Source organism: Lynx canadensis, chromosome B2 (assembly GCF_007474595.2).
Source record: "Lynx canadensis isolate LIC74 chromosome B2, mLynCan4.pri.v2, whole genome shotgun sequence".
Taxonomy (NCBI): Eukaryota; Metazoa; Chordata; class Mammalia; order Carnivora; family Felidae; genus Lynx; species Lynx canadensis.
Genome location: NC_044307.1, coordinates 125287043 through 125299518, shown reverse-complemented (window position 1 = coordinate 125299518; position 12476 = coordinate 125287043). Strand labels below are relative to the sequence as shown.

At 41.6% G+C, this 12476-nt stretch overlaps 1 protein-coding gene across 2 annotated transcripts in view; it reads right to left on the bottom strand.

The window, feature by feature from the left end:
* The window catches only part of ARFGEF3 (ARFGEF family member 3), a 184107-nt gene that overhangs the window by 122852 nt on the left and 48779 nt on the right, over positions 1-12476 (bottom strand). The window lies entirely within an intron of this gene.

Here is a 12476-nt window from a genome sequence, read left to right as displayed (position 1 = left end):
TCCTACCCCTGCTCTCCCCACCTACCATCTAGTCAATCTGACTGGTATCTCTCGTGTCTCCCCTGTTCTTGTATTTATTTTTTTTTTTTACAAAGCTTTATATTTAGGTATTAATATAGTAGCCTATTACAGAGAACATATTAAAATACCAGAAAATGATAATACTTTGTTCAAAATGCACAATACCAGATATCACTATTCCAGACGTGATGATCCCAGAATGGGCAGGAAATGCAAACAGCATTTATACGGAGCAGCTTAGACATACTACTTAAATCTGTGTGCCCTCTCGATGCCTCATTAGATCGATAAGCTCCTTAGTAGTAAGATCGGATTTTTTGATGCCCACCACGTTTATGGTACCTCGCTGGGCCCTGGGAGCTAGTCCGTCCTGACCCATGCTCAGTCCCTCAGATACGCTGTCCTCGTGAGTGATCAACCTCACAGAGTTTCAGTGAGCCTGTGCACCTACGTGCCTGGTCATTATCGTAAAACGTGCAGGTAACACGCTAAGACAGCCCAGTTGTACAGAAGAAAGCTATCCTGGGAATTCGAGTGTTGGAATCAGGTGGTGTGACTGGCAAGAGGCAGATTTTGCAACCACACAAAGTAGTCACACTGGAGTTTCTCATGACTTGGTTAGAGCAATCAGAATTCAGTAAGCCTGCTTTCGGGGTGGCCAGCCGCCTGGCAGGACCTCACTCTGGACAGGGAGAAAATCATCTCCACTAACCAGAGGGCATCTCCCGAGAGACTTATGGAGGAGCGCCCTTTCTGAGTTCTGCCATGCTTTGCTGAGAACCCGCCTTTTGTACTCAACGTCGTAAATGGTAAGTGGCCTAAAATTTAGGACTCAAAGATCTCACTTCTGCCAAGGCTTCACATGAGTCCTCCACAGGACCGTTTCTGCGAATACAGGAGTGAAGAAGTGATTCTTGAACTTAGTGGGTAGCAACCACATGTCTGCTTTGCATCGAACCGCGTACTGTGTTACTTAGGCTCCCGTTCATGTATTTAACAAATATTTATTGGTGTGTTACTAGGGATCTGATGTAGTGCAGGTGTTGGGCATACGGTTCTGAACCAAAAAGATACCATGACCCCTGATCTCGCAGGGCTAACAACACCAGGTGTTGAAGACTGTCATAAAGTAAAGAATTGCAGTAAGATGTGATGGGCACGGGGACTGGGAAAATACACTGAGTTCTGGGAAAGCCTCTCCGGGTCTAACACATAGCACACTAGTTGTAATGCTGTTTTCATCTTTTTGTGGATCTTTAAATTTAACATTTTGGAACACAATTAATAAATTAAACCAAGGGGAGGAGACACGGGTTCCATCAAGAAGTGAGCTGATTTGGGGGAGTCCAGGCACATCGAGGGCATGGGGGCATATTGAACGAACAAGGAATTCTTCTTTTCCTCTTTCTAAAACTATTAAAATTGTCTTATTTACATTGAGGGGCATCTTGAGGTGACTGTAGTTTCATTTTTCCCAGTACCAGATGTTATTTATAAATCAAAGCAAACAAAATCTACGAGAGCTCAAAAAAGTAACTAAAAACTTGAGCACAGCCCACAGAAGGCCTTGCCTTTCCCGGTGCATGGAGAGGAGCAGGACTCTCTTCAAATTCTTAATGCCAAGTGCATTTCCAACCCCAGCTCTGGTTCTGGCTGAAAATCTAGCTTTGTTACTTAATGCACATTTCCTTCTGGCCTTTCATATATCTTGGCATGAAATTTCGGAAAATTAAAAATAATTGCATAACTTCCTCTTTTCAGAAACATTCCAGTTCTTTTTTTACTCTGTCAAGTATGGCAAGAACAAGGACAGAAAATTCCGTGTTGAGCACGGAGATTCTGAGCCACCAAACGCCTTTCCCTCGGGTGCAGGGCCTGTCCCACTTCTGCACGTTCAGACTTATGCAGTGGGAACTGCTGAAGGTACCTTGGCCATGAGATAGAAACAGATTCTTTCCCTCAGGGTCTGCACACGAACAACAAAGCAGACTCAGCCTCCTGAAGACAGCAGAACGGCGGAATGTGTATCTTCAGAGTGGGGCTGGGGGTGGTCACAAAGTACACACAGAATGTCAGGGGACATTTTCTTATCATCTAAATTTAAAATGGGGCTACCCACAAGAAGCATTTTTTTTTCTTACTTTGATTAAAGTTTCTCAACTTCAATATTGTGGACATTCGGGTCAAATAATTCTTGCTGTGGGGGACTGTCCTGTGTATTGCAAAATGTTTAGCAACATTCCTGGCCTTCGCCCTCCAGAGGACAGTGGCATTCCCTGTTGTAACAACAAGAGATGTCTTCAGACATTGCCAATGGTCCTCTGGGGGACAAAATGGCCCCCAGTTGAGAACCACTGTTTGGGATCACTTACACCCCATGTGCCTTGTGAACAGAGCTAAGAACCCCTACAACATTGCTCTGCTTCCAAAGGCCTTGGAGCCAGAATCCAGGACTTTCAAAGGCGATCTGGGATGACCCGTTGATCCTTCACCATGCTTCAGAGATCCTGGACTGAAGGCAACAAGAGGTCGTTGAGCTATAGCCCCGAGGCATGAAACTTTCCCCCTTAGGACTTAAATTGACTTATCTTAGGCTGAGGTGACAGGTAATTTGAGAAATCACTTTCTGGCTCAACTTGCCCACATTCTGGCAAATGGCTATTCTGAGAGATTATTTTTTTAAGTCCATAGAATATGTTGCTAGAGTTCTTGAGTACTCAGTTTGGAAAACACTTCTAATGACTCACTGGCATACGGTCATGTCTCAGGTTCTTTTCTGGCCTTGACTTGTTGCCACCAGTAGTAAGTCTGATATTCACTGATATTCATCAATACACCCTTAGCACCTAATTCTAGGAAGTACTGTACCAGTGATATCTGTAGAAAAATATGTACATATAAATTATAATGAACTTGGCTAATTCACTTGAACAAATAAATAAACCGTTCTTATTCTTCCCTCCAAACTCTCTCCCTTGGCAAATTCTCCTAACTCTTCCCTCTAGAGTTAGGAGAGCCTCACAAATCTATCACTAGAGCCAATATCGCTTCCAAGTTTCAGTCCCTAATTTCGACTTCTAAACATCACCAACAAATATACGCAATTCCATGAAAACCATGTTAACCTCATTAACTCTCTAATATGATAAACAGCTAACACTTACCCCGCCTCTAAAATTCTAATTATGCAACCATTAAAATTATACTTGAAAGAATAAATACAGCCATGTGGGAATGTTTATAATCTAACGCAAAAAGAAATAAAATCCTATATACACAATGAATATAACTGTGAACATATAAATAGATATGATTAGAAAGAAACATACAAAACTCAGTCATGTTTATGGGATTTACAACAAACTATTTTCTATTGTGGAAAGACTGTAGTGGGATATTACTTGTATTTCTTTAAATTGTCCTTTTAAAATATTTACAATTCTTGGGGCGCCTGGGTGGCTCAATCGGTTAAGCGTCCAGCTTCGGCTCAGGTCATGATCTCATGGTCCCTGAGTTTGAGCCCCGCGTTGGGCTCTGTGCTGACAGCTCAGAGCCTGGAGCCTGCTTTGCATTCTGTGTCTCCCTCTCTCTCTGCCCCTCCCCCGCTCATGCTCTGTCTCTCTCTCTCTCTCTCTCTCTCTCTCTCTCTCAAAAATAAATAAACATTAAAAAAAATTTACAATTCTTTAATATCTGACAATGTGATGTCACTGTCCCTCTCCTAAACTGGCCCCTTAAAACCCATCATTCAGTCAGAAACGCTGGCTCCTAGACCTGTAATCATCTTGGATCTTTCCTTCCCCACCTACTTACCACCTACAACACTGCCAGTGACCACCGCTCCTGATTCTCTCTCTGCAGATCAGCTCGGTGCAGCTGGGGTGCGCCTTTCTGCACTTAGTTGCATTGGACCCTTCCTGTCGCCACCAATCTGATTCAAGTCCTCAGGACCTCTTGCTTAGGCTCTTCCAATAAATCGTTTCATCAGTGCCTCTGATTTGGTTCTGCTGATGCCAGACCATCCTGCAAAACCCTGCCCCACTTTAACATCTAATACCCAGCTCTGGAATTGTCCCTTTTCTGCTTGGTCTGACCAGGCCCTAGAGAACCTCTCTCAACCAGGCTCATCGCTCACTAGCCTTCACTAATCCCACTTTCCACTCCATGCTTTCCCTTCTGCAGGGCTTTTCTTCTCTACCAAGAATGCCCTCCCTCCTTATAGAATTATCTGAGTTCCATACACCTTTCAACATCCAACTCAACTACCATCCATCCCCTCTTTGAAATGCTGATATACCCAGCTCAACGTGGTCTCTCCTTCTGAAGTTTTCCAACTGTACTTCTGCTTACAACATACACAACTACCCTGGATTATGTGTACATCATTACTTCTTTCCTGGTAGGTTAGGAACTCTCGTCTTTGAACATTTTGCTTTTAATCCTACAAAGTTTTATGTATTGCTGGTAATGAAAATATAGTCGCAGAACAAGCCAATGAAAATAAGTCTAAAAGAAAACAAATTAAAAAGTTCAATGAATTGTCCTTTCTGGTTTAATTTCTAAGACACTTACTTTGACCTACTCTCACAGCTGAATTTTTAAAAAGTAAATTCTTAACAGACAACATCTTTACTTCTTCCTTCCCTCTTTCCCTCTCAGACTCTCCCCGGAATGGACACCTCATTTCAGACAGTGTTTGCTCATATACACATGAAGCTTTTGATAATTTTATAATCAATACCTATAGACATGACCAAGCAAGCCCCTTGAGATAGTTTTTTAAAGGGCTAAAGCCAGGGTGCCTGGGTGGCTCAGTCAGTTAAGCATCTGATATCAGCTCAGGTCATGATCTCATGGTTCATGGATTTGAGCCCCATGTTGGGCTCTGTGCTGACAGTTCAGTTTGGATTCTGTGTCTCCTTCTCTCTCTGCTCCTCCCCTGCCCAAGCTCTGTCTCTCTCTCTCTCTCAAAAACAATAAATAAAACATTAAGAAAAATTTTTTAAAGGGCCAAAGCCAACTTGATTCTATGTCAAACATTTAATAATTGTAAAGCTCTTCTAGAATATCCAAATCATATGAATTCTGCCTAGTAGGGTGGAACAGAAATTTACTGGCATAAATGGTGGGGTGTTTTCTGTAGACTGTGGAATCATAGCTAATGATTAGGACCCTAAATATATCTAGGTGGACAACTGATAAATAACAATTTACAAAGCTTTTTAAAGCTACAATTCAACGACAGTAAATATGTTGGAGTCCTTTTGTAGGAATCAGAAATATATATGATGAAACACACACTCTTCCTTTCCATTACTACAGAAGAAAATTACCATTATAGGCTGCATAGAGGGAGGCTATAGAGGAAGACAAGAGATAGGAAGGAGAACTCTTAAAGCAAAGGTGTTTCTAATGTTCTGGTTCAAATTTGAATGAGTTTAGAGGTATTCATTTTATTATCATGCTGCACATACCCTTTTCTAGTAACTGTAACAAAAATGAAATCTAACACCAACCTTATGCCATGCATTGTAAGAACTTCTTTTATATTAACTCATTTAAGACACAACAACTCTAGGACACATGCATCACCATTATTCCCATTTTACAGATCAGAAAATTGAGCCACAGATAAGTAACTTTCCCAAGGTCGCCAGGCATTCTAGCTCCAGAAGCTATGCCCTTACCACTCTGCTACCAGATATTTGAAAAGAAAAACTGTCAAGAAGTTTAAAAACAACAGAATTTGAAGATTGTTTCATAGGACAGTTACCCTACACGATTTCCTCCTCTTCCAGGCCATTGAAAGTTTCCTCAGTGAGTTCCTATCTACTGCAAAAGATTTCTCTTCTCTCATTAGGTTTCATTATTTTTCAGAAGCCACATTATTCACATTAACCTTGCAGTGAACTTAAACACGGGCCTGAAATGTTATCTTCTCCACCTAGTCAATATCACATATCTGGAGACCAGGGCCTTGCTACAAAGCCTTTCCAGAAACAGAAATAGTTGAAAAAGTTATTCTGCTACCAACCACTGTGTAAGTGCAGCTGAGTAACTGGATCATTATAGCTTCAATTCACCTATGAAAAGAGGGATCTGGTGATACAGGAGGTAATTTCAATTCTGAAGTGTGAATCTGGGTTGATTTTTCTCATTTTTGAATGCACGCAGATTGTTATCTGTAATCACAAGTTTAGTGTCTTTTGCTTGTCATTTACCCTGTCATTTACCTTCTCCTCTCCATGAGTCAATAACCATGTTAACAAGCAATTAGTAAGCCCTGTGCCAAATGCTCTGGTCATGCTAAGGGGACAAAAACAATACTAACAATATGTGATTAGTTTTCACCTCCTAACTAAATTGTCTAGTCATGCCTGGGCCGATAGTTAAGGACTACCCATCTGGAGAGATTACAATGTGTGCTTTCCCTAAAGAGTCCATTGCAGGCCATTCACTGGGTCTTAAACTCCTCTCTCTCTGGACGCAAGGCCACCCCTGCCCTCTGGGGAAAGTGAAGTAAGAAAGGTAGCGGAGGGGACGATGAGCCAGCTGCCTCTAGCGGGGGTGGAAATACGCCAGCCTATAATTCTCATGTGATAAGTGACTGTGGAAGACTGCCAGTCATCTTTCAACACTATCCCCTCTGTTTTCCAAGAACAGAACTCTGGCAGACAGCTGCCCTAATAAAGACTACACTTCCCATCCTTCCTTGCGATGAAACGTTGCCATACAGCCGAATTCTGGCCAATGGGATGTACTCAGAAATGTCTCTCAGGTGGTTGCTAGGTGAACTGTTGGCTGGGGATGGGGCACCATCATGGACCACAAGATGGAGAAACAAAATCCTGGAAACAAGGATCTCAGATCATGTGGTTCAACCAATACTGATGTAAGTTTATGAAAAAGGAAAATAAACTTCTGCCCTGTATCAACTGCAATGAATTCTAATTAATAAAGCAATCTTTTCTTTCCTTTATCTAACCCTATCCCCTTGCCCATCTGATTCTTATGCTTTAGATCTTATTTATTTTAAATGTCACTTCTTAAGAATTGCCTTCTCTGTCTTCCTCTTCATCTGCCCTCCATCAGGCCCCGTTATAAATATACTTTTAGGTCCCTAGGTTTTTCTTTCCTTGTATTCATCACAATTTATGTGTATTTATGTATTTCATTAATTTATACCTCCATCATTAGTCTCCAAACAGACTCTGTTTTTGTTTGGTTTTGGTTTCATTTTCTTCACCACAGGATCTTCTGTGGCTTGCGCAGTGCCTGGCACACAGGAAGTAATCAAATATTTGAAGAATACGGGTGCCTGGGTGGTTTAGTCAGTTAAGTGTCTGACTCTTGCTTTTGGCTCAAGTCATGATCTCACAGTTTGTGGGTTCCAGCCCCGCATTGCACTCTGCACTAATGGTGCAGAGCCTGCTTAGGATTCTCTCTCTCCGCCCCTCCCCCCCCACCTCCCTCTCTCTGTGTCTCTCTCAATAAACAAACAAACAAACAAACAAACAAACTTTAAAACACAACTGAGAGGGGTTTAGAAACAGTCCTTCCATTTGGCCCATTTCTTGCTCCCTGGCCAAGGCACTGAATGCAATGCTGGTACATAAAAGCACTCTCTCCTCCTCACTATAAGACTAGAATTCTAAATGGACATCCTGAAGCTTTGGTCTCCCAGATTCTCAGCCCTATAGCCATCAGCTCTTTTTCATCAGTTGCTCATCTTTGTATTTTCTGTAGATGTTTGGTTGGCTTTTGTTAAAAAATATAAAAATGCTTCAACAGCAAATGGCATTCTCCTTCCCTTCCCCCAACCTGATCTCTATCTTTCTCTCTTTCCCATTCTCTCTGTCTCTCTCTGTCTCTCTCTCTCTCTCTCACACACACACACACACACACACACACACACACACACACACACAGAACTAATCTAGTGGGAAAGAGACATTGATTCTTCCTTTGTATTTGAATCTAAGTCTTGAAACTAGTGACAGAATGTGCTGTCATGAAAGATACAGAAAACACACAGGACTCTGAACCACTGTTAGTTTTGCTCCTTATCAGCCTGTGACTTAATTTTTCTGTTCAATCATCTTTGGAATGAGAATGGTAATGGCTACCGCCTACAACCCTTTTAGAATAGGCTTAGACGGCAAGCAAGAAAACGCACTGTTTAAGAGCACACGCGCAGCCTCCAGCTGAATTACAGTTCAAATCCTGGCCCTGCCACTTTCCTTGATGTATGATCTGAGTATGAATGTAGAGTACTTACCAGAGTGTCTGATGCAGAATAAATGTTAATTAATTAGCCCCTGTCATTTCTCCTTTAAAAATTGTAAAGTATCCCACCAGTATTCATTTCTGTTACCCCAAGATGCATGCAAAGTAGAATGGCCAATAACAGAACATTCATCCAATGCTTTCTCAGTATTCAGTATCACATCCTTCCTTATCCACAAAGCCGGCTGCCCTCCCCAGACAGAATGCTCCCTTCTGCAACATACTTACGTGAGAAAAGGCCAGCCACACAATTCCCTTCAGTTTTAAAGACTCAGCTGGCTCTATGAGTTAATAACCTCGCTAAAGGTTATCTACCAGCAAGAAGGGTGGGGAAAAAAAGTCCTAATTGCTCTAGTTGGAGATGTCATTAGTTTGTTGTACCTGACTCCTATCAAGTCTGCATGGCATTTATAGAAAGGGCAGATACCAAGGGAAAATATTACCAAAGAGGACAAGTGTTGAACCTAAATATTAAATAGCTCCCTGCCGTCAACTAATCCATTTCTAAGGTAATCTATCTACAGAAAAACCTTTCTGATTCTACGGTCCTGATACTCGATTTGCTCAAGCTATAAAATTTTTATTTAGATCCCAGGGCCATTTCGATAAATCAAAATTGCCTTTTCTCCCCCTGCTGTTAGATAGTAAAATCCTGTAGAACAGGTCTTAGACTAAGTGATCTAAAGTAATTTAATTTGTCAGAAGCAAGCACCACTGATTTTTTTTTTCTTAACCCTCCAATTGCAGGTCTAGGGCCTTCTTTCTAAATGGGGACACTGCCATCGGAATCCTGAGTTCCATTATTAGTTAGTTAGTTTAATCTTAGGGAAACCTCTAAAAGAGCAAACCATATTATTTTCTCTTCCGGAATTTAAAACAACTGCTACATACCTACTCTGAAGAGTGTGACACAGTTCAATTTCTCATGTTTACAAACACTAGCAGATAGCAATATGTGAGCAAAATGCATGGCGTAGCTTTTTAAAATAGAGCACCTGGGGTTTGTCATAAAAATGTGCTATGCTGTGTTTAGACAGACATAAATAAAAACTGCATGGCGTGGCTTTATCTCTCCTGAAGTGCATACCAACGTTTGAAAATGCCTACCGTATTTCATGTTAAAACATTTTCTAGCACCTACAAAATATTTATCTCAAACGACTAGAAGAGTTTTACAGGAAATGCCCGGTTTAGATCATTTATCACAAGAACGAGCTATGTAGAAGCATCAAGGATAAATATACCTTTCACATGTATTGGGAATCCAGCCTTTCTTTGAGGACTCATCCAATTCTCTTTGTTCAATGTAATTTTAGGGAGAACAAGGGGCAAGAACATTTTAATATGGTAATGGTATTGGCAAAACAAGGGTTTATTTGAGAGTTTTTACAGGGCCATAAGTATTATAGAATCACAAGACAAAAGGGTACATGCTTTGAAAAGTACTAAAGTTACCACAGAAATTCTTCCAGCATAGAGACAGGGTATGAACATTATTATTATTTCTAAGCGAGAAATGCTATAATTTGGATAGGTCTTCATACACAAATAATCTAAATGTCAGAAGTAAATGACCATGGAGCCCTCCCTTGTGGGCCAAAGTAGTCAGACCGCTATCTCTAAAGTTCCATTTGGGGGGCACCTGGGTGGCTCAGTCGGTTAAGCGGCCGACTACGGCTCAGGTCATGATCTCTCGGTCTGTGAGTTCGAGCCCCGCATCGGGCTCTGTGCTGACAGCTCAGGGCCTGGAGCCTGCCTCTGAATCTGTGCCTCCCTCTCTCTCTGCCCCTTCTCTGCTTGGTCTCTGTCTCTCTGTCTCTCTCTCAAAAATAATAAACATTAAAAAAAATTTTAAAAAATAAAAAAATAAAAAAAAATAAAGTTCCATTTGGTATGAATAATAATAATATCACTCTAAAGCATAGTTACCTCATCATTTATGTTTTAGCTGCTTGGCTCAAAATGTTTACCTAAAATAAAAGTATACTATAAGAAAATTAGCTTAGGGGCAGCTGGGGTGGCTCAGTGGGTTAAGCGTCTGACTTCGGCTCAGGTCATGATCTCACAATTCATGGGTTCGTGCCCTGCGTCACCTTCTGTGCTGACAGCTCAAAGCCCGGAGCCTGCTTCGGATTCTGTGTCTCCCTCTCTCTCTGCCTCTCCCTGTTCATACTCTGTCTCTCTCAAAAATAAACATAGAAAAGAAAAGAAAAGAGAAGAAAATTAGCTTAAAGCTAGGTTTGTTGTGAGCTGAAATTTTTTTCCCCCAAATTCCAATGTCTAAATGGTTAAAAATAACAGCATCGAGCAAAGGCCCTTATATTTTTAAGCATTTTGGAGATCTAATTATAAAGAACGGCAGGTCTGATTATGGCCTTCTTTTTTCTGACAATGCCTTATTTCTTCCCAGACATTAACAACGAGTACCAACGGCCTATTATGGTGTCATTAGAAAGTCGATGAAGATGGATTTTCCAGCATTTCCAGGAGAGTTAACATGTGTCAACTCCTGTCCCCAGCAAGGCTAGCAGAAGGCACTGCTGGGCTGCAGGTAGGGAGCGAGCGTAAGTTTTCAAAACAGGTGTTACTGTTGACACAACCATCAGACGTTCTGCTTCTCCAAGGCTTTAAGAAGAATACGTACTTTTAATTTTTAAGACAAATTTGTGGATTCCATAAAAAGGTATATTCCTGGGAGAATATCCAGAATAATGGGAAATCTGTGAGATAGGTCTCTCAGCATGATACCACAGTTCACCCTCCAGTATACGGAGACTAAGAATAGGACGACTCAACAGACTGGACTTGGACGCCACAAAAGTGATTAATTAACACGGCAGCTGGCCTGGCCTCTCGGTGGCAGCACAGAGGAAGTGGAAAAGTAAAATAAGCCTAGAAGTGGTTGCTTTTCAGTTCCTATGACTCCAGAGCTGCCGCATGTGTGTCAGAGGACAAGGCAAAACTGTACATTTTACAGAATCAAAGAGAGTTAAAGATGATTAAGATCTTAAGGATCAGTTAGCTCAGAGATTTTCAACGTTTTGGTGTTTAAGGATATTTCTAGATTAGAGCTCCTGGGTGGCTCAGCGGGGTGAGTGTCCGACTCTTGATTTCGGCTCAGGTCACGATCTCACGGTTCGTGAGTTCGAGCCCTGTGTTGGGCTGTGCTCTGATAGTGCAGAGCCTGCTTGGGATCCTCTCTCTCCCTTTCTCTGCCCCTCCCCTGCTTGCACACACATGTTCTCTCTCAAAATAAATAAACTTTAACAACAAAAAAAAGAATATTCCTAGATGCACCCACTGAGATTATGACTCAGCCGCAGCAGGCAGGAAGTAGTGGGAATATGTAACACTTCTAAAGCACCTGCTTTGTGCCAGATACTGTGCTAAGTTCTTTACAAATATCACTTATTTAATTCTTGCAACAATCCTACTGGGTAGATGCTATTATATCCTCCATTTTAGATATGAGGAGATGAAGGCACAGAGTGATGAAGGAATCTGCCCGAGGACGTCCCAATAGAAAGTGAATAAGTGTTAAGTATTCAAGCCCAGACAGGCTACCTTCAGAGTCTCAGCTCCTTGTCACTCCACTAAATCACCCATGGACTACGGGCTATGGTGAGGCCCAAGGCATTAACAAAATGTCATCACTGAAATCATCTTTTCTTTTCTGAATGGAGAAACTCACACCCAGAAGAGTGAAATCTCTTATCTAAGACAAAAATCCTTCAGTGCATTTTCGGGAAGAAATCAACCATTATACAACACCCAACTGTTCTTAAATATTTCTCTATGCTTATTCCTCTAGGGGGGAAATGAACAGATGGCATTATTAAAAGCCAGCCCAGGGGTTTCAGCTGTGATTTTCTGACCAAGGTGCTGTTCTGGACACAGACTTCCATCCTCTTCTGCCCAACTCACCGTTCATTCACAGGAAATGACACGTTCCAGAGTCAGCATTAAGGGCTCCAAATCATGGTGATTCTCAAGGGAGGGAAAAGGGCGAGGGGAAGGAGAGATACCATCCCCCAAAATGGTAAGTGAAGATATGGTTCATGTAATTTGAGGATGGAAAAGAAAAACGTGATTGTGATATGGTTCCTAAGGATGGTGTTCTTGTCCCTAAAGTGTCTATTCCAAAGCCTTAGTATGTGGGAAAACATCAT